The sequence below is a fragment of the Hordeum vulgare genome, chromosome 4H (genome assembly GCF_904849725.1).
Source record: "Hordeum vulgare subsp. vulgare chromosome 4H, MorexV3_pseudomolecules_assembly, whole genome shotgun sequence".
In the NCBI taxonomy this organism is placed as follows: domain Eukaryota; kingdom Viridiplantae; phylum Streptophyta; class Magnoliopsida; order Poales; family Poaceae; genus Hordeum; species Hordeum vulgare.
The window spans coordinates 180,844,572-180,867,790 of record NC_058521.1 but is presented as its reverse complement, the minus strand read 5'-3'; positions in this window follow the sequence as shown (position 1 = coordinate 180,867,790).

The window sequence follows — 23,219 nt, the reverse complement described above, 5'->3', positions numbered from 1 at the left end:
GTTCGGGACAAATAGATCGATACTTTCTGCATCTACTACTATTACTCCACACATCGATCGCTATCCAGCATGCGTCTAGTGTATTGAGTTCATGACGAACAGAGTAACGCCTTAAGCAAGATGACATGATGTAGAGGGATAATCTCAAACCAATGATGAAAACCCCATCCTTTTACCCTTGAAGGCAACAACACGATGCGTGCCTCGCTACCCCTTCTGTCACTGGGTGAGGTCACCGCACGGTATGAACCCAAAACCAAGCACTTCTCCCATTGCAAGAATCATAGATCTAGTTGGCCAAACAAAACCCACAACTCGAAGAGAATTACAAGGATATGAAATCATGCATAAGAGAGATCAGAAGAAACTTAAATAAGATTCATAGATAATTTGATCATATATCCACAATTTATCGGATCTCGACAAACACATCGCAAAAGAAGATTACATCGGATAGATCTCCATGAATATCATGGAAAACTTTGTATTGAAGATCCAAGAGAGAGAAGAAGCCATCTAGTTACTAGCTATGGACCCGTAGGTATATGGTGAACTACTCACGCATCATCGGAGAGGTCATGGTGTTGATGAAGAAGCCATCCGTATCCGAATCCCCACACCGGCAGGGCACCAGAATGTGCCACAGATGGGATCTTGCGGAGACAGAAGCTTGCGACGGCGGAGAAGTACTTTCGATGATCTCCTGATTTTTTGTGGAATTTTCGGGTATATATATGCACAAAACCTAGGGCAAAGGAGGTTCAGGGGGCCCACAAGCCTATGGGCCGTGGCCTCCCCCCTGGCCGCGGGGTGGGGGCTTGTGGGGCCCCTGAGGACCCCCTGCCTTGGCTCTCAAGTCTCTTGATCTTCTTATTTTATGGAAAAAATCTTTTCGGGGATTTTATTTTGTTTGGACTCCGTTTCAAAATCTCCTCTAAAAGGGGTCAAAAACATGGAAAAACAGGAACTGGCACTTGGCACTGAGTTAATAAGTTAGTCCCAAAAAATATATAAAAGGCATACAAAACATCCAAAGTTTGACAAGATAATAGCTTGAAACCATCAAAAATTATAGATACGTTGGAGACGTATCATAAACTTGATTTGAATAAGTTGACACCTACTGAAATCGCTCTGCAAATGGCTGATAAATCAACTGCTTTACCCATCAGTATTTGTGAGGATGTACATGTTGTGGTTGCAAACGTTACTATCCTAACGGACTTTGTTATTCCTGATATTCCCTAGGACGACAGTTTCTCGATCATCCTTGGTAGACCCTTTCTGAATACTGCAGGGGCTTTTATTGACTGCAACAAAGGCAATGCCACTTCTCATGTTAATGGTAATGAGCATATGGTACACTCTCTGAAGAAACTACCTCTCCCTACTGTCAATTGAAAAAATTCATAGTATCAACTCCATTGAAAAAATTCCAACGTTTACTATTGTAGACTTTGAATTTCCTCTCCCTACTGTCAAAAAGAAATATGATATACTTATTGTTGGGGACATGCATATCCCCATTGAGATAACCTAGTGTTATTTGAAAGTTCTATAAGAATTGATCAACCTTATTGATGGATTCTTTTTGACGAGCATGAGATGGATGAATTTAGAAAGCACAACCTTCTCTACCCAACTTTTATTTTCTGTTCCTTAGTTTTAGTTTAGCAAAAATGCTATTATTTATTTGTTTTCCATTTTATCCGTGCAATAGAGAAATGGCCTCAAAATACAAGTTCTCAGTACGCCCTGAAAATTTAGTATGATCTTTTCTGGAATATTTAAGAATTTTTGGCCCTGAGAACACATCAGGGGGCTGCACAATTAGGCCACAAGCCTACAGGGCGCGACCAACCCCCTAGGCACGCCCCCTAGCTTGTGGGTCCCACATGGGGCCCCTTCACTTATTCCAGTACCCATCCACTTCGTCTTCCTCCAGAAAAAATCCCACCATTGCTCAAACCCGTGTTTTAGCTCATCTTGCTGCCATTTTCGATCTCCTTGCTCAAAGCTCCATTTGCAAACCTATTTTAGGGGATTGTTCATCGGTATGTGACTCCTCTATTGGTCCAATTTGTTTTTCTTCTAGTGCTTTTATATGTTGCAATTTTTTGTTGCTGGGGTGACGTTGTTCTTGAGCTTGCATGTCAAACTTGTAGGGTCCCAAGTAGTTTTTGATGCATGATATAGCTTCTAGGCATTTGTGGGAGTAGTTGCTATAAGTTCTGATTGAGTTTTGTTCACGAAAAATTTCAAAATTTTCTGAAAGAAAGAAAATTGTTAAGGAGAATATACCGAGGTGGTTCCTCGAGCAAGAAGACCCCGAGACTCACGATACGCGAGCCAGACTTTCAACCACCAAGGGAAGCTCAAGTGCGGCCTTCTGAATGGCCGTCGGATCCATTCATGGTCCAGGCCGGATTCAAGGAAGAATTTTACGCGTACATACGAAATGCTGGGCTAGAATATTTTGTTTTAGACCAACGCAAGCAATATTATCAACTCACTGATTCCTTCATGTGGAGATTTGAATTTTCATCCAGGTATAATACACATTCCGTTCTATTTAATATTTATGATGAATCTTATACTATGGACCTAGAGGATTTTAACCATGCATGCAAAATTCCACAATGGGGCAGCCATAGTGATCCTCACAAAACCGAATGTAATGATTTTCTTGCTAGCATCACTGCGGGAGAAACTGGAAATATTACACAGGCTACCTTGGGGAGCATTCACTTCCCTACTATACATTATTTTTCTCTCTTCATAGGTGGATGTATTAAAGGTAAACATGAGCATAGCCACCTTTGTGTACCTGACCTTAGTATTCTTATGAGTGCGGTCACGGGTGATAGACGATATAACTTGGGAGCTATTATTGGTAGGAGGCTACATAAAAATGTTAAGGATGGATATTTCTTTGGTGGAATTTATCCCACCTGTGCAGCTAATTATCTAGGGATACCTATAAGGGGGAATAATATTGGGTTACCACTTGCTTTTCTTGATTATGAGGCTATGGTGCGCTACGAGTTTCTTAACGGAAATGAACAACCCCTCATGTACCGACTAATTTTTTATAGACAACATGTTGTCCATAATACCCTTCCTTCTCCTGCCTTCTTTAACTTTCGGGAAAAATGGAGGTGCTTTATAACCAGAGAGGAGGCACACGAGTATGAGAGAGAGGCGAAAGTCGCTTGCCTCCGCCTGAAGCCATTCAGGTGGCAGCCGTCGTAACCCAGTACAACCCCAACTATGAATTTGAATATTATCCGGGCCAGCCTTGGCCCTAGAGAAACTTAGGACAAAATCCTAAGCTTGGGGGAGTATGTATTTCACACCGACATTACATTCATGTTCACACACTCATTCCAGTTGTCGGTGTTCATACTTTTTCATTGTACCATCCATGGTAGTTTATTTCTTCTTTTTGTTTTCTTCTTGTGTGTTTAATTAACCATGAGAAAATTCAAAAGAAATAGTTTTAGCTTTACCTTCTAGTTTGTTTAGTTGTAGTGTTAAAAGAAAACCCAAAAAGATTTTTCATTCTTCTTTTGCTTGTTGGGGGCTTTCCCGTGTAAATAATTTTTCTTTCTTCCTTCGGTCATAAGGAGAAGACCATGATGACATGCTGAGTGGCTCTCATATGCATTATCTATTATCTATCAGAGAGACCATATTACCTTGTCTTCTCCTTTGAGTTATTTCTTGCAGATTCAGCTTAGTCCAATGCACGTGCACTATTATTATTTATTATTCACACCATTCGGTCGTGGAAGAGAAAGGCAATAATGACGATATATGATGAAGTGACAAAGATGGACAAAAGCTGGTATGAACTCGACCTATTTTGATTTTTGTAAATATGATTAGCTCATCGTTCTAGATTCAGCTCGTTATGGATTGAACATGTTTGCAATGATAATTAGAGATTATAGTTACTTATGCCATGCTTAATTAGCTTGGAGTGAATAATGGTTTGTCTTGAGTGCCAACATGCATATTAAAACGGTTGTGATGTAGTATGACAGAATGGTATCCTCCTCCGAATGATTCGAGTGGCTTGACTTGGCACATGTTCACGCATGTAGTTGAAACAAAACCAACATAGCCTCCACGATGTTTATGTTCATGGTGATTTATATCCTACTCATGCTTACATTCAATGTTGGTTAATCTCAAAGCATGTTTATGACTATTGTCGCTCTCTAGTTGGTCGCTTCCCAGTTTCTTGCTAGCCTCCACTTGTACCAAGTAGAAATACTACTTGTGCATCCAAACACCCTTAAACCCAAAGTTGTTTCATATGAGTCCACCATACCTACCTATATGCGGTATTTACCTGCCGTCCCAAGTAAATTTGCATGTGCCATACTCTAAACCTTCAAATAAATATTCTATTTTGTATGCATGAATCGCTCATGTAGTGACTAGGGGCTATCATTATGTTCCATGCTAGGTGGGTTATTCTCACGATATGTGTTGATTCACCATCACTCACGAGAAAGTGGTTGGTATTAGGGATGTCCAGTTCCATGCTCAAATGTCAAATCAAAGTATAATGAAACAAAACTCCCCGAGATTGTTGATTGTATGGACGGCACCCGTGGATTAGGCCCGTCGTGGAGTGTGATCGATTGGTGGAGGGGAGTAAAAACTTTACTATTCTGTTTGGGAAATACCTATAATGTATCTAGCATGGAAGATATTGAGATCTCTTAGTTGTTATGTTGACAATGAAAGCATACCACCAATTTTTTTGATTCATCCCCATTTTAAAAGCTCGAGCTCTGGCACCTCTATAAACCAATGCTTCCCTCTGTGAAGAGCATGTCTATTTTACTTTATTGTTGAGTCATCCTCTTCTTATAAAAAGGCACCACTTAGAGAGAAGCCCTATCATTTGTATGCTTTGTTATCTATTGATATTGAGAATGAGTATGAATGGATCTCTTTTACCATGAATTACAATGTCTAGTCAATCCTTGTTCTTCACAGGTGCTCTGCATTTATGTTTTGCAGTCTCAGAAAGGGCTAGCAACATACCACTATATAATATTTTATTATGATTGTTTTGATAAAATTGTTGTCAACTGAGGCTGATTATTATCTATCGCAAGTTGATTACGCCATGGATATAAATAAATATGAGACCTAAATATTATTGTGTATGTGGTTAGTCTATAGTCTCTCATTAAAATCTGAACATCAATTAGACATATTTACAACAGCAAGATCAAATAGAGTTTGTAAAAAAAAATTTATCACTTTCACTTTCTCAACTGAATTGCTTGAGGACAAGCAAAAGTTTAAGCTTGGCGGAGTTGATATGTCTCCAGCGTAACTACTTTTCCAAACTCTTTTCCCCTTGTTTTCGACTGTAATTTGCATGATTTGAATGGAACAAACCCGGACTGACGTTGTTTTCAGTAGAGTTGCCTTGGTGTTATTTTTGTGCAGAAATAAAAGTTATCGGATTGACCTAAAAATTTACGGAGAAAATTTTTGGAATTAATAAAAAATATTGCCGATAGAATCAACTAGAGAGGGGCCACCACCTGGCCACATGGGTGCAGGGCGCGACCCCCCCCCCCCCCGCCCTAGGGCACACCCCCTATCTTGTGGGGGCCCGGTGGCTCCTCCGACCTCGTTTCCACCTCTATATATTCCTATTCAGTGAGGAAAAAACAAGGAGGAAAGTTCAACGCATTTTACGATACGGAGCCACCGCCACCTCATGTTCTTCCTCGGGATAGCAGATCTGGAGTGTGATTTGGGCTCCGGAGAGGGGAAATCGTCGTCATCACCAACCATCCTTCATCACCAATTTCATGATTCTCTCCGCCGTTCGGGAGTAATTCCATCATAGCCTTTCTTGACGGTGATGGGTTGGATGAGATTTACCATGTAATCTAGTTAGTTTTGTTAGGGTTTGATCCCTAGTATCCACTATGTTATGAGATTGGTGTTGCTATGACTTTGCTATGCTTAAATTCTTGTCACTAGGGTCCGAGTGCCATGATTTCATATCTGAACCTATTATGTTTTCATTAATATATATGTGTTCTTGATCCTATCTTGCAAGTTGTAGACACCTATTTAGAGTTATGATCCGCATCCCCCAGGGTGACAATAACTGGGATTCTTTCCGGTGATTACCGTAGTTTGAGGAGTTCATGTATTCACTAAGTGCTAATTCCTTGGTCCAATTCTCTATTAAAAGGAGGCCTTAATATCCCTTACTTTCCAATAGGACCCCACTGTGACGGGGGGGGGGGGGGGTAGGACAAAAGATGCCATGCAAGTTCTTTTCCATAAGCACCTATGACAATATATGGAATACATGCCTACATTGCATTGATGAATTGGAGCTAGTTCTGTATCACCCTATGTTTTGACTGTTGCATGATGAATGCCATCCGACATATTTATCCATGACTGATCCATTGCCTACGAGCTTTCCACATATTGATCTTTGCTAAGTTACTTTTCCGTAGCTATTGTTACAATCACTACAAAACTGCTACTGTCACGTTTCCCACTGTTACCATTACTTCCATACTACTTTGCTGAAGATATTAAGTCTTTCACGTGTGGTTGAATTGACAACTCAGATGCTAATACTCGAGAATATTCTTTGGCTGCCCTTGAGTCGAATTAATAAATTTGGGTTGAATACTCTACCCTCGAAAACTGCTGTGATCCCCTATACTTGTGGGTTATCAATGCCCACTCCCAAGTGGAAGCCCCATGCATCATGCTGGGGAGAATCATCACAGCTCCACTCTCGCCACCTTCCCCTAGTACCTGATACGTCTCCAACGTATCTATAATTTTTGATGGTTTCATGCTATTATCTTGTCAAACTTTGGATGTTTTGTATGCCTTTTATATCTTTTTTGGGACTAACTTATTAACTCAGTGCCAAGTGGCAGTTCCTCTTTTTTTCGTGTTCTTGACCCTTTTCAGAGGAGGATTTTAAACGGAGTCCAAACAGACTAAAACTTCCAAAAAGATTTTTTTTCCGAAACAAAAGACGATCGGGAGACTTGGGAACCAAGGCAGGGGACCACCGGGGACCCCACAAGACCTCATGGCGCGGCCAGGGGGCCCGCGCCCCCCAGGCTTGTGGGCTCCCTGGGCCTCCTCTGCCCTAGGTCTTTCGCCTAGAAATTCCCTAAAATCCCAGAAAAAATCAGGAGATCATCGAAAGTACTTTTCCGCTGCCGCAAGCTTCTGTGTCCGCAAGATCCCATCTGGGGCACGTTCGTGTGCCCTGCCGGAGGGGGGGATTCATATACGGAGGGCTTCTTCATCAACACCGTGACCTCTCCGATGATACGTGAGTAGTTCACCATAGACCTACGGGTCCATAGCTAGTAGCTTTATTGCTTCTTCTCTCTCTTGGATCTTCAATACAAAGTTCTCCATGATATTCATGGAGATCTATCCGATGTAATCTTCTTTTGCGGTGTGTTTGTCGAGATCCGATGAATTATGGATTTGTGATCAGTTTATCTATGAATCTTATTTGAGTTTCTTCTGATCTCTTATATGCATGATTTCATATCCTTGTAATTCTCTTCGAGTTCTGGGTTTTGTTTGGCCAGCTTGATCTATGATTCTTGCAATGGGAGAAGTGCTTGGTTTGGGGTTCATACCGTGCGGTGACCTCACCCGGTGACAGAAGGTTAGCGAGGCCCGCATCATGTTGTTGCCATCAAGGGTAAAAAGATGGGGTTTCATCATTGGTTTGAGTTTATCCCTCTACATCACGTCATCTTTCTTAAGGCGTTACTCTGTTCCTTATGAACTCAATACACTAGATGCATGCTAGATAACGGTCGATGTGTGGAGTAATAGTAGTAGATGCAGAAAGTATTGGTCTACTTGTCTCGGACGTGATGCCTATATGTATAATCATTGCCTTAGATATCGTCATGACTTTGCGCGGTTCTATCAATTGCTCGATAGTAATTTGTTCACCCACCGTAATATTTTCTATTTTGAGAGAAGCCTCTAGTGAACACTATGGCGCCCGGGTCTACTTCACACCATATTTTCAGCCTTACTCTTTTACTTCGTTGCACTTTCCGTCTTCAGATCTCACTTTGCAATTAATCTTGAAGGGATTGACAACCCCTTTATAGCATTGGGTGCAAGCTCTTTTGTGTTTGCGCGGGTACTCTGGACTTGACGAGATTCTCCTACTGGATTGATACCTTGGTTCTCAAACTGAGGAAATACTTACTGCTGCTGTGCTGCATCACCCTTTCCTCTTCAAGGGAAAAAACAACGAAAGCCCAGTCTCCGTCAACGTACCAATCTCTGGTGTTGTTGTGTGTTGTCGTAGCAGAAGAATTTCTCGCACCGTTACCAGGGAGGATCAAGTCAAGAACTCATCCAAGTAAGTGTCGCAAACTCATCTCTTGCATTTACTTTTTTGCCTCTCGTTTTCCGCTCCCCCACTTCTGAAAAACAAAAATTTACAAAAAAAATATTTGCCTTTTTCACTTGCCTTTTTCGTTCGCCCTTTTCTCTCGGTTGCTTTCTGTTCGCTTGTGTGCTTGCTTGCTTGCTGAAGTCAACATGACTGAAAACACCAAACTCTGTGACTTCCCGAATACTAATAATAATGATTTTATTAGTACTCTGATTGCTCCCGCCACTAGTGTGGAGTCATACGAAATCAATGCGGCTTTGCTGAATCTTGTTATGAAAGAGAAATTCTCCGGCCTTCCTAGTGAAGATGCCGCATCCCATCTTAATACCTTCATTGAGCTTTGCGATATGCAAAAGAAGAAAGATGTGGATAATGATATGATTAAATTGAAGCTTTTTCCTTTCTCGTTGCGAGATCGAGCAAAAACTTGCTTTTCGTCTTTGCCCAAAAATAGTATTGATTCTTGGAACAAGTGCAAAGATGCTTATATATCCAAGTATTTCCCGCCGGCTAAGATTATCTCTCTTCGTAATGATATCATGAATTTTAAGCAACTTGATCATGAACATGTTGCACAATCTTGGGAGAGAATGAAATTGATGATTAGAAATTGTCCCGCTCATGGCTTGCGTCTTTGGATGATTATACAAATCTATTACGCTGGCTTGAATTTCGCTTCTAGAAATATCTTGGACTCCGCCTTAGGTGGAACGTCCATGTAAATCACGTTAGGAGAAGCCAGAAAACTCCTAGACAATATCATGATGAACTACTCTGAGTGGCACACTGAAAGGTCACCTACTAGTAAAAAGGTACACGCTATAGAAGAAATTAACTCATTAAGTGCTAAGATGGATGAGTTAATGAATTTGGTTGCTAGTAGAAGTGCTTCTTTAGATCCTAATGACATGCCCGTGTCTTCCTTGATTGAGAGTAGCAACGCTAGCTTGGACGTTAATTTTGTTGGTAGGAATAATTTTGGCAACAACAATGCTTTTAGAGGAAACTATGTTCCTAGGCTTTTTCCTAGTAACCCCTCTAATAACTTTGGCAACTCCTACAAAAATACTGATGGAAATGACAATAAATTACCCTCTAATCTAGAGAGTAATATCAAAGAGTTTATCAACTCAGAAAAGATTTTCAATGCGTCCATAAAGGAAAAACTACTCAAAAATGACGATTTAGCTAGGAGCGTTGATAGAATGTCTAGTGATATTGATGATTTGAAAGTTAGATGTGCTCCTCCCAAGATCAATATGGATGAAACTTTGAAAGCTATGCGTGTTTCCATGAGTGAGAGAAAAAAAAGAACCGTCCAAACTCGTGCTAGACATGAATGGATTAAAAAGGCGTGTTCTCGTGATAAGAATCACGATGATCTTAAAGTGCATGGTGTGACTCCCATTGAATCTTTGTTTTCTTGTGTCAAACCTAATGGTGATGGGGCTGGATATGAATCCACTTTGGTTGAAAAACGCCCCAATGATTCGGAGTCCATCTATCTTGATGCTAAAAGCATTGAAAGTGTAGTAGAAGATATTAAAACCTTGAGTAGTAATGAAATTACTACTTTGGATTTCAAGGAATTCTATTATGATAGTTGCTCCTTGATTGAATGCATTTCTCTGATGCAATCCATGCTAAAATCTCCACACGCTTATAGCCAAAACAAGGCCTTTACCGATCATATCGTCATTGCTATGATAAAATCTCTTAAAGAGAAACTTGAATTGGATGTTTCTATCCCTAGAAAGCTTCATGATGAGTGGGAAGCTACTATCAAAATCAAAATCAAAAACTATGAATGCAATGCCTTGCGTGATTTGGGTGCTAGTGCTTCCGCGATTCCAAAGTCTTTATGTGATGTTCTGGGTTTTAATGAGATTGAGGAGTGTTTTATTAACTTGCATCTTGCGGATTCTACTGTCAAGAAACACATGGGAAGGATCAATGATGTTCTTATTATTGCAAATAGGAACTATGTACTCGTGGATTTCATTGTGCTTGACATTAATTGCAATCCTACATGCCCTATCATTCTTGGTAGACCTTTGCTAAGGATTATCGGTGCTATCATCGATATGAAGGAAGGGAATATTAGATTTCAATTTCCTTTAAAGGAGGGCATGGAGCACTTTCCTAGAAATAAAATAAGATTGCCTTATGAATCCATGATGAGGGCTACTTATGGTTTGAGCACCAAAGACGATGATACGTGATTCTATCGCTTTATGTCTAGCTAAGGGCGTTAAACAATAGCGCTTGTTGGGAGGCAAACCAATGAATTTACCTTTTTATTTCTGTTTTGTTGCGTCCACACCATCATAATTCTGTTATGATAGTGTCTTTTGTGTTTGATCCAAGCAAAACCTTTATGATTAGTCTTGGTGATGGCTGTTTGATCCTCCTTGAAAAAGACAGAAACTTTTCGCTCACGAGATTATTTTTCATTTTTATTCGGAAAAATCTTTTGAGTTGATTCTTTTTGCTGCTGGTTGATATGCATTTTTCCCAGGCATTCCTAAGTTTTCAGAATTTTTGAGGTAACAGAAGTATACGAAGTATACAGATTGCTACAGACTGGTCTGTTTTTGACAGATTCTGTTTTTTGTTGAGTTGATTGCTTGTTTTGATGAAACTATGGATAGTATCGGGGGGTACTAGCCATGGATAAGTGAGAATACAGTAATATAACACTAATATAAATAGAAATCAAGATTTCTACAGTACCTAAAGAGGTGGTAGTTTGTTTTCTTGTGCTAATGACATCACGAGTTTATGTTTAAGTTTTGTGTTGTGAAGTTTTGAAGTTTTGGGTGATGTTCTCATGGAAAAAGGGATAAAGAGTGGAAAGATCTCAAGGTTGGGGATGCCCAAGGCATCCCAAGCCAAATTCAAGGACACCAAAAATCCTAAGCTTGGGGATGCCCCGGGAAGGCATCCCCTCTCTCGTCTTCAGTCCATCGGTAACAACACTTGGAGCTATATTTTTATTCACCACATGATATGTCTTTTGCTTGGACCGTCTTGTATCGTAGGAGTCTTTTCTTTTTGTTGTGACAAAATCATCCTTGCTGCACACCTTTTGAGAGATACATGCACTCATCGTGATTTTGCTAGAATGCTCATCGTGCTTCACTTATATCTTTTGAGCTAGATAATTTTGCTCTATGTGCTTCAATTAGATCTTTTAGAGCACGGCGGTGCGTAAATTGGTATTTGTCTTGTGCTATGAAAGCAGTCCCAAAGGTCATAGGTACCCAAATAGGATACAAAAACCTCCATCTTCATGTGCATTGAATAGAAAGAGAAGTTTTGATTCCTCTCAATTAGTTTTCAGACGTGGATTTGGTAATATTAAGAGTTATGTTAGTAGAGTGTTGTGAATCTAGAAATACTTGTGTTGAGGTTAGTGATTCCCGTAACATGCACATATGGTGAACCCCTATGTTAGGAAGTCGGAGCATAATTGATCTATTGATTGTCATCCTTTGTGTTGCGGTCGGGATCGCGCGATGGTTAACACCTACCAACCCTTCCCCTAGGAGTATGCGTTTAGCCTTTGTTTCGATAACTAATAAAAACTTTCACAACAAGTATGTGAATTCTTCATGACAAATGTGAGTCCATGGTATAGATGCACTTTCACCTTCCACCATTGCTTGCCTCCCTAGTGCCGCGCAATTTTCGCCGGTGCACAAACCCACCATATGCCTTCTTCAAAACAGCCACCATACCTACCTACTATGGAATTTTCATAGCCATTCGAGATATATTGCCATGCAACTCCCACCGTCCCATCTCATGACTTGTGTCATCACTCTCATATTGCCTTTTCATGATCGTAAGATAGCTAGCGAGATGTTTCAACATCATACACCAAGCTAGATCGTTGCACATCCCGGTACGCTGCCGGAGGCATTTTCTAGAGAGTCATCATCGTCCTGAGCTTTGAGCTGTGAGTAAATAAAAGTGTGATGATCATCATTATTAGAGCATTTTCCCATGTGAGGAAATAAAAAAAGAGGCCAAAGACCCAAATAAAATGAAAAAAGAGAGAAGAGAAAAAAAAGAGGCCAAAGAGCCCAAATAAAAAAAAGAGAGAAAAAGAGAGAAGGGACAATGCTACTATCTTTTTCCACACTTGTGCTTCATAATAGCACCATGTTATTCATGATTGAGAGCCTCTTGTTTCGTCACCACCAAATTCTAGTGGGAATCTTTATTATATAACTTGGCTTGTATATTCCAATGATGGGCTTCCTCAACTTGCCCTAGGTCTTCGTGAGAAAGCAAGTTGGATGCACACCCACTAGTTCTCCTTTTGAGCTTTCACATACTTATAGATCTAGTGCATCCTTTGTATGGCAATCCCTACTCATTGACATTGATATCTATTAATCAGCATCTCCATAGCCCTTTGATATGCCGAGTCAATGTGACCATCTCCTCCTTTTTGTCTCACAACCGCCACCACACTCTATTCCACATATAGTGCTATATCCATGGCTCACGCTCATGTATTGCGTGATAGTTGAAAAAGGTTTGAGAAAGTAAGTGTGCGAAAACAATTACTTGGCCAATACCGGGGTTGTGCATGATTTAAATTAGTAGTGTGAGGATGATGGAGCATAGCCAGACTATATGATTTTGTAGGGATAACTTTCTTTGGCTTGTTATTTCGAAAGTTCATGATTACCTTGCTAATTTGCTTGAAGTATTATTGTTTTCATGTTAATAGCAAACTATTGTTTTGAATCTTACGGATATGAACATTCATGTCACATGAAAGAAGTTACAACGGACAACTATGCTAGGTAGCATTCCACATCAAAAATTCAGTCTTTATCACTTCCCTACTCGAGGACGAGCAAGAGTTAAGCTTGGGGATGCTTGATACGTCTCCAACGTATCTATAATTTTTGATGGTTTCATGCTACTACCTTGTCAAACTATGGATGTTTTGTATGCCTTTATATCTTTTTTGGGACTAACTTATTAACTCAGTGCCAAGTGCCAGTTCCTGTTTTTCCGTGTTTTTGACCCTTTTCAGAGGAGGATTTTAAACGGAGTCCAAACGGAATAAAACTTCCGAAAAGATTTTTTCTGAAACAGAAGACGATCGGGAGACTTGAGAACCAAGGCAGGGGGCCACCAGGGACCCCACAATCCCTCATGGAGCGGCCAGGGGGGCCCGCGCCTCCTAGGATTGTGGGCTCCCTGGGCCTCCTCTGCCCTAGGTCTTTCGCTTATATATTCCCTAAAATACCAAAAAAAATCAGGAGCTCATCGAAAGTACTTTTCCACTGCCGAAAGCTTCTGTCTCCGCAAGATCCCATCTGGGGCACGTTCTGGTGCCCTGTCGGAGGGGGGATTCAGATACGTAGGGCTTCTTCATCAACACCATGATCTCCCCGATGATGCGTGAGTAGTTCACCATAGACCTACGGGTCCATAGCTAGTATCTTGATGGCTTCTTCTCTTTCTTGGATCTTCAATACAAAGTTCTCCATGATCTTCATGGAGATCTATCCGATGTAATCTTCTTTTGTGGTGTGGTTCTTGAGATCCGGTGAATTGTGGATTTATGATCAGATTATCTATGAATCTTATTTGAGTTTCTTCTGATCTCTTATATGCATGATTTGATATCCTTGTAATTCTCTTCGAGTTGTGGGTTTTGTTTGGCCAGCTTGATCTATGATTCTTGCAATGGGAGAAGTGCTTGGTTTTGGGTTCATACCGTGCGGTGACCTCACCCGGTGACAGAAAGGGTAGCGAGGCACGCATCATGTTGTTGCCATCAAGGGTAAAAAGATGGGGTTTTCATCATTGGTTTGAGTTTATCCCTCTACATCATGTCATCTTGCATAAGGCGTTACTCTGTTCGTCATGAACTCAATACAGTAGATGCATGCTGGATAGCGGTCGATGTGTGGAGTAATACTAGTAGATGCACAAAGTATCGGTCTACTTGTCTCGGACATGATGCCTATATGTATGATCATTCCCTTAGATATTTTCATGACTTTGCGCGGTTCTCGACAGTAATTTGTTCACCCACTGTAATATTTGCTATTTTGAGAGAAGTCTCTAGTGAAGAGTATGGCCCCCGCGTCTACTTCACACCATATTTTCAGCCTTACTCTTTTACTTCGTTGCACTTTCCGCCTTCAGATCTCACTTTGCAATCAATCTTGAAGGGATTGACAACCCCTTTATAGCGTTGGGTGCAAGCTCTTTTGTGTTTGCGCAGGTTCTCTGGACTTGACGAGATTCTCCTGCTCGATTGATACCTTGGTTCTCAAACTGAGGGAAATACTTACTGCTCCTGTGCTGCATCACCCTTTCCTCTTCAAGGGAAAAACTAACGCAAGCCCAGTCTCCGTCAACGTGCCAATCTCTGGCGCTGTTGTCTGTTGCCGTAGCAGTACCTCGCACAGGCGGGGGCTGGACATGGTGCATGTGCATGGGTTATTCCTTGCAGCGCTGAAAAATCCAAGTGATCAAGCTCTGTCTCGCGGGCTTACCCCGTGCACGTCACCTCCTAGGGTCCTTGGTGTCAAGTTTCTCTACACGACACCCAAGAATAAGTAGGCGGGTGCATGGCGCTCCGATCAATTCGTTCGTATGAGAACCGCTTGCGCATCAAGGGGGGGGGGGGTTCTTGACCATCGCATCTTAGGAGCCTCCATTAGTCCTAGAGCCCCTAACCCCTGGCGTTTTAGTGGTGGTTGAGGTATGCATAGTGTGTGTCCTATCGATGCAGAGTACAAAGGCTCTCATCACGGAATGTGAGTTGCTTGCCCTTCAAAGGGGGGGTCTTGAGCATCACATCTGAGGAACCTTCACTTGTCATGTAGCCTCTCACCCCCTAGCGTTCCAATGGCGGCTGAGATACGTACAGGGCTGGGGCCTACTGATGCACAGTGCAAAGGCTACCGACGGTGAGTAATAAGACCCTCAAGCGAGCTGCTTGCGCGTCAAGGGGGGATCTTGAGCATCTCGTCTCAGGAACCTTCACTAGTCCTATAGACTCTCACCACTTGGCGTTCCAGTGTCGACTGAGGTACGCGCAGGGCTAGGCCCTACCGACGCAGAGCACAAAGGCTCCCAACGGTGAACGGGAAGGCCCTCAAGGGATTTGCTTGCACATTAAAGGGTGATCTTAAGCATCGGGTCTAAGGAACCTTCACTAGTCGTGTAGCCACTCACCTCCCGGCCTTCGACTGGCGGCTAAGATACGCATAGGGTTGGGCCTTGCCGATGCAGAGCACAAAGGCAAGAAAGACAGAAACCAAGCATGGAAATAGAAATTATGGATCACAAACTGTTATTACATAATTAAAATTGTTCCATACAACAAAGTTGTTGCCAGACACCTCCTCGAGGCAAGGGTAATCTATTTCAGGACAAGGACAGAGGGCTCTTCCTCGGGCTGCTCGTCGTCGCCACAGAATAATTTCCCCAACAGCATGTTGACGTGGCCTTCCATGGAGGCCGCCAAGTCGCCACGAGATTCCTCGGGCACGGGGCCCATCACATCCTCGAACTTGTAGAAGGGATCACGGAGGAGGATATGGCTGAAGACATGGGTTTCTGCCACGGAGAAGAGGTCACGACATTCCTCTTCCACGATGTCGTCCACCTTCTTGGCCACGCCCTCGAGCTCCTTCACGACCTCGGAGGAAACCTCAGCGTAGATGGCTTCCTGAGGGATGACGGGAGACTCTTGCTCCAGCCTACGGATGGAGCTCAGGGCTTGGCAGTACCAGAGTTCCACAGAGGGGAGCACGACACGGTCCACTCCCGCCTTCGCATCGGCAACGGTCTAAATATCTTCTTCCCAAGCGTTCATCTTGGTGTTGGCCTCTAATACCCGCTTGGCATGGACATCCCGGGCTTCGGCCACCTTGTGTTGCAGCGCCTCTAGGAGCCCGCGCTCCGTAGCCTGTTCAGCCGCCACCTTTGCTACCTCGGAGTCACGGTCTACAAGCTTTGACTCATGGGCCTTGACGGTCTCCTGAAGCGCCTTCAAGCTAGCTTTCGCTTCTTCGCAGCGCTGCGCGAGCACCTCCTTCTCGACAAGAGCACTTGCACAGGTGGCCTTCACCTCTGCGGCCTCTAGCTGGCCCTCCGCGCGAATGTCCTCGGCCCTGCCTTGGGCCTCCTTGGCAAAGGCGTCAAGTTGGCGCCACCATGTGACCAACCTTGCATACTCCACGGCCAAATGAACCTAGGCGTCCCAGAAGTCCACCTTGAGCTGCGCAAGAACGTCTGGGGCATTGGTAAGGACCCCGTGCCTGAGCAATGCATCCTGTCCCACCAGGGCAAGGGCCTCCCGAGGGCCACCGTCCTAGCGCTGCCACCTGTCGTAAAGAGAGCGGCCTTGACGCCCTCCGCTTGGGGCGGAGGGGGCTCTGGGTTCTCCCCCACATCTGGCTTGTGCTATGCACTTGCAGAGGACGTCGCATCAACCTCTAGGGCCCCGAGGGTGGCCGCGACCTCGAAAGTTGGTGCCGGGTGCTGCACCGACGAGGCCTTTCCTGGTGGCGCTTGGGACTGGGCCATCGCGACCTAGACGCTCTGGCTCCCTTGCAGCACAGAGGAGACGCTTGGAGCTGAAGTGGCGCCCATATGCCCGAGCACGGCGTCGGGCCTGTGAAAGTCACCTCCACGCCCACAGAGACCCCAACCAAGGGATGAGGGCGCCCTCGAGACTTGCGTCACCTTCGCCCCAATGGAGATCCTCCTCTTCTTCTCCTTGCCGACACTAGAGCGCCTACGCCAAAGAATGTCTGGCCTCAGTAAACCAATCGCGGGTGAACAACATGAGGATGTACTAAGGTACTTATTCGTCCCCGGTGGCCCACTTCCTCTTTTTCTCGACGGTGGGCAACGTGACCTCGCCGCATTCACGCGTCGCACCGCCACTACTAGGGAAAACCCTACTAGTAGCGCTGAATATATGAGTAGCAGTAGCGCTGGTCCAAGCGCTACTGCTATCGCGCTACAGCTAAAAACTAGTAGCAGCGCCCATACAGGCAGGCCTACTATTAAGGTTAGTAGTAGCGCTTGCTCATAGAAAGCGCTGCTGCTAAGCAACGCTACTGCTAATATGTTCCAGCGCTACTGCTAATATGCATCATCATCATCAACAATATTAGCAGTATTCAGAATATTCACAATGCATCATCATCGACAATATTAGCAATATTCAGAATATTTTCAAGCTCTACGTATTTAGCATCATCATCATCATCATCGACAATATTTGCATCATAATCATCTATATCAACAACATGGGGATCGGATTATCGGCAGCTCATACTCATTTAACTCATATAACTCATACTCATTTAACAACTCATATAACTCATATTCATATAACTCATACTCATATAACTCATACTCATATATTTCATATTCATATAACTCATACTCATACTCATATAACTCATACTCATATAGCTCATACTCATATAACTCATACTCATATAGCTCATATTCATATAACTCATACTCATATAGCTCATACTCATATAACTCATACTCATATCACTATTAATAATCCAGTTGATGCCTCATGGTGCAGGCGGTGGCAACCCAAAGATAAGGAACCATCAGCGGATCATAGATGGGGTGATGTCCTTGGAGAACCTGCTAGGTATTGGAGAACCTGGCATCCAACGCAGCCATGTAGCGATAGACGTGCTCGTCCTCCTCCCTGACACGACGGCGTACCACCTCCGTGGGGGGCGGCTCCCTCGTCACCGATAATGGCCCACGCGGCCGCCACCAAAGAAGCTCCGGGTCAACGATGAGACCCGGATTCCACACCAAGGTGCGCCCCCCGGAAGGTAGCACCTCCAAGTGCCAGCCCGGCGGAGCCTAGTCCCGCATATGCTGGCGCCTATCAAGCAGGTGGTCGCCACCGAGTCAACGACGAGGATGCGGGATGGGCATCGTCGACGTCAAGAAAAATTCCTCTAAGAAAATTTTCTTATTTTTTAATGTGCAACCAAATATGACATGGCAACATCATATGACAAATTAACCAAATATTACATAGGCTATCTCAAGAAAACATGGCAACATCATATGACAAATTAACCAAGTTCATATGACAAAAACTAATTAGCTCATGTTGAGGGGATCAACGCTCATGACAACATCATATGACAAATTAACCAAATATGATTGTGCATGTTTGCAAGTTTGAGGTAGTATTTACTAAAGGGAGCGAGCGTGTGGTAGTACCGTGCGGGGGCAGGGTCGGAGGTGGACGGGGGCGACGTCGGAGGTGGCCGGTGGCGACGTTGGAGGTGGCCGGAGGCGGCGACGCTAACACTAGGAGAATGAGAATCGCCGAGAGGGGATGAAAATAAGTTGTCAATAGAAATTAGTTATCAAATATTTTTAAATAAACGACATAAATTACTTAATAAATATGGTTGAGGAACTTAAATAAACGACATATGATGGACACTCTTCTCTCATGTATGGTGGACAATCCCTCATCGACTTTTTGACCGTCGATGATGGTCGCTACTCCTACTTCCACTAGTGCATAACAAATATCTAGCACAAGGAGAAGGAGGAGAAGCGACCCCCACGACAACAGACGACATTCTTCTTCTCTCATATATGATGGTCACTCCCTCACCAATTTTTCGACCATCGATGATGGTGGCTACTCCTACTTCCCCTAGTGCATAACAAATATCTAGCACAAGGAGAAGAAGGAGAAGCGACCCCCACGACAACAGTCGGCATTCTTCTCCTCTCATATATGGTGGACACTCCCTCACCGATTAAACTAATTCTATTAAACACTTACTAAATGAACTATTTGTAATAAGCACTTACTAATAACAGTAAAAGAACTACATTATACTTATATTGAAATATAATGTAGCGCAAGGAAATAAACGAAGAAATTAGTGATTTTCCCACTAAAATACTATTGTTGTGATCCTCATTATACTTATACTTCTATTATACTTATATTGATGCTAGTATATTCTTAGTGATTTTCCTTTCCTTCTAATTTTTCTGTATAATTATCAAAAAGAAATTGTTGTATATTTATATGCTACAAGTTCATATCAATGGCATATCTAATAGGATTAAGTTCCACCTCATATAAAATATATCATCTTTCAAACCTAACCCTAACTACTAGGAAAAACCTTAACTACTAGGATTAAGTTCATATACCTAGCATATCTAATAGGATTAAGTTCATATACCTAGGGTCATGTCAATATGCTACAAGTTCATATCAATAGCATATCTAATAGGATTAAGTTCATATACCTAGGGGCAGCACAAAATTGAAGCATATTTCCCATACAAAAGGTTGAAAGGAAATCATATTTCAAATATACAAGAACGACATTGATGAACTCGAACAAGAGGAGGGAGGAGCGAGGAGGAGGAGGGAGGAGTAGAACCAGGAGCAACGGCGGCGGTCGGCGGGCGACGGGAACAGCGGTGGCGGTGGCAGACGATGGGCGGCGGCGACGGACGACGGGCGAGGTGCACAAATGGGGGGAGAGTGAATTGGAGTGGAGAGGGGACTATGTGGATAAGGTGGATAAGATATATGTATCAGCAGCACTCGTTTAAGGAAACCGCTACTGCTATTCAACTTATCAATAGCGCTTTATTCAAGCGTGCGCTGCTACTAAAGCTACCATCTGTGCACCTTGTTGGGCCTCCTTTAACAGTAGCGCTGGATATATAACCAGCGCTACTGCTAAGGTGTTAGTAGTAGCGCATAGGAGGAGAAGCGCTCCTGCTAACTAGCAGCAGTGTTTTATGTTTTCCAGCGCTACTACTGAAGTCCTGCCTATAAGGTTTTTCCTAGTAGTGCGCCACCACCAGACGGACGCTCGATGCGGTCCCCGGCAAGCTCGTCCTAGCCCCCCTCCTCTCTGGGGGCCTGAGCGGTCCCCCTGAGAGGTATATATGTGGCTAGGGAAGGCTCCGCGGCATCGTCATAGGCTCCCGCCGTTAGTGGATCAGCTGGAATGGGGACCGACCCCCGCTCCTTCTCCTGAGGCCACGGGACTAGGGGAATCGCCTAGCGCTGCTCGTCCGCAAGAATGTCATCCTCGAGGTTGTGCAAGGACGGATGGAGGTTGGGCGGTGCAACCCGGCCGGCGTCCTCCTCCCCTTTCGGGGACTCCTAGTCCTGCTTGCTGTCTTCCCCGGCCGTGGACAACACCGCGACGGAGGAGCCCTTGTGTGACTCATCAAGCGCCCACTCGTCTAAGACGGGCATCTCCGCAACCAAACCCTCCATGTCATCGCAAGCATACAACGGCGGAATGGCATGCGGGAGATCCTCAGGGTCAGAGCCAACCAGAGCCCCCAAGGCTCCCTCTAGATCGTTGTGCGTCAGCCGCTGATGTGTAGGCGCATCAGGTCCCTCCCGTTAGGGAACTCTCAAAAGGGGCTCGAGTGCGCCTATAGCTGCCCGATGCGATGCCCAGGAAGACCTTGATGATCATCACTCCTATCAGGCAGGTCTCCGCGAGAGAGTAGATTCGCTCCAAGACAGTCCCTGCCCTCAGGTCGGTGAGCTTCTTGTGGTTCCACCCGGAGGTTTGCTCAGGCGGACTCGAGGGGGTCGCCACGAGCGGACTCTCCCGGCGCGCGTCCATGAAGACGTAGTGGTTTTGTAGCCTTCCACCTTCTTCCCGACCTTCACGTGAGTGCCTACGCACCACGACATCAACGAAGGAGACACATGTGGAGCACTGGCTCGGGGCGGTGAACCGCAAGATGAAAAAGTGGCGAAAGAGCGCCATCGAGGGCGTCACACCCACGAAAGCCTCAAAGTAAAAGGAGAGGATGGCAAGGAGAAGGACGTAGTTGGTATGCAGGTGCAGGGCTTGGATCTAGTAATGGGAAATAATGGCGTATAAGAAATCACAGAACAGCGGGACCATCCCGGCATAGATGTTGTGGTGGAAGAAGGGGTAGGCGGTCTTCACCAGGCTGCTCAATGCTGCCAAACCTGATGAGATGTCGGTTGCTCGCCTCTCGTTTGTGTTGCCGTCCACCAGCGAGAGTACTGGGCCCAAGTCCTCCTCCTCAAATATGAGAGAGGGCATGAGAGTAGGCCCGGTGATGACAAGGCTCGCGAGGGAGGCCGCGACATTTCCTTTCTTGCCGGTGGGTGTCATCCATGGATCAGAGCCGCAAGAGGGGCAAGGAGGTGACTCGCTCGAAGATTGGATCTGGCGCGTCCTTGCGTGAAGGAAGAAGATGCAAAAAGATGGGTGTGGTGTGAAGGTTAGTAATGATGGCTCCACCCCGCGTGCCCACTTTATATCAGTTGGGGCGGATGCCAAAGCGCTGTGAATAGGGGGCGCTTCGTGCCGTGTCGCGTGCCACATGGTCAGCCTGGCCCGCAGACGGTGAAAGGCCGCATCGTCTCATCCTAAGATTGTCGGGTCATGCATGTCGCGGGGTTGGGGGCTACTCCCGGGGCTCTGGGACAGGGGGTACCTTGGCCCGTCTGCCTACAGCCCACGACACAGTGCGTGTTATGGGCCCGGGAGTGCTCCCTGCCAAGGCCCAGGAATCTGATCATCAAGCCCCCTCCTTGCAAGCCCCCTCCTTGTGAGGTGTTGATCATCAATTGTTGCCGGGGACTGAAGAAGTTCCCCTCGAGGTCGTTCCTCCCTGAGGCCCACATCTAGAAGCCGCCTCCTAACACCGCCTCGTATGGCAGACATACCAAGGGCGGCCTACCTAGGTCGCACAGTCCTACCCCTCACATGGGTGACGTGAGCCACGCAAGATGGCACTAGGGTCGGTGGCAACGGGCATGGACAAAGATGCTTTCCCCTTTGGTGTTAAGGGACCGAGGCAGCCCGCGGCTTCCCACAGCAAGCCCCAAAGGATTCATATTTAGTGCAAGAGGTCCAAGGTTGGGGGCTCGACAGGACGGATGTCACCCGAAACCCACCACTGCATCATGGCGAAGAGCTTTAGCATGCAAAGACCACCTATGTTAGGGCAGGCTGCAGTCGTGTCCCCTTTCAACATGGCCGTTGTGGCAACCCTTCCCTCCAAGCGTGTGTTTTTGGGTGGACGAGGATGCAGGCCAGTACAAAAGATAGGCCCGGCCTTCATAGGAGGGATCAATCGTCTCCACTAGGGCAAGGACCACCCTTTGTACTCGTCTTCCACCTCAAGAAAACTACACAAGCAGGAGTAGGCTTTTAAACTGCAAGGTGGCCGGAACCTGGGTAAATTGTGCATGTGTTCTTGTTCGTTTTGCCTAGCTCGATCCATTGGAGATTCGTAGTGAAGTAGACAGGTAGAATTGTGTAGGAGATCCAGCGCACCCCAGAGTTCAAACCTTTCTGGGTCTGCGGAGCCCCGATTCCCACACCGCTGGACATTGATATGCTACACGCCCGCGACATAGTGCACTTCAACCGGGCAACATACGGAGTCCTTCTCTTACCATTTGGCTGCCCATCATGCCACTCCAGTCCATCACAAGCGTTTTGGGTGCTCATAGCTTCAGCGCTGGATCAAGCACGATGTGGCTCACTAGGCCACGAAGACACAGGTGGCAATGCTCGACACCGACGAGACCACCCTCAGTTTGTTCCCTATATGGAATGACAACTCATTCAATGAGTCTGTGTGCGAGAGCAACACACATGCTGCAAAGATTTTGCTGGATGACACAACCAAGGAATGTCCTCGGTACTTTGCGGGCAAATCCCAC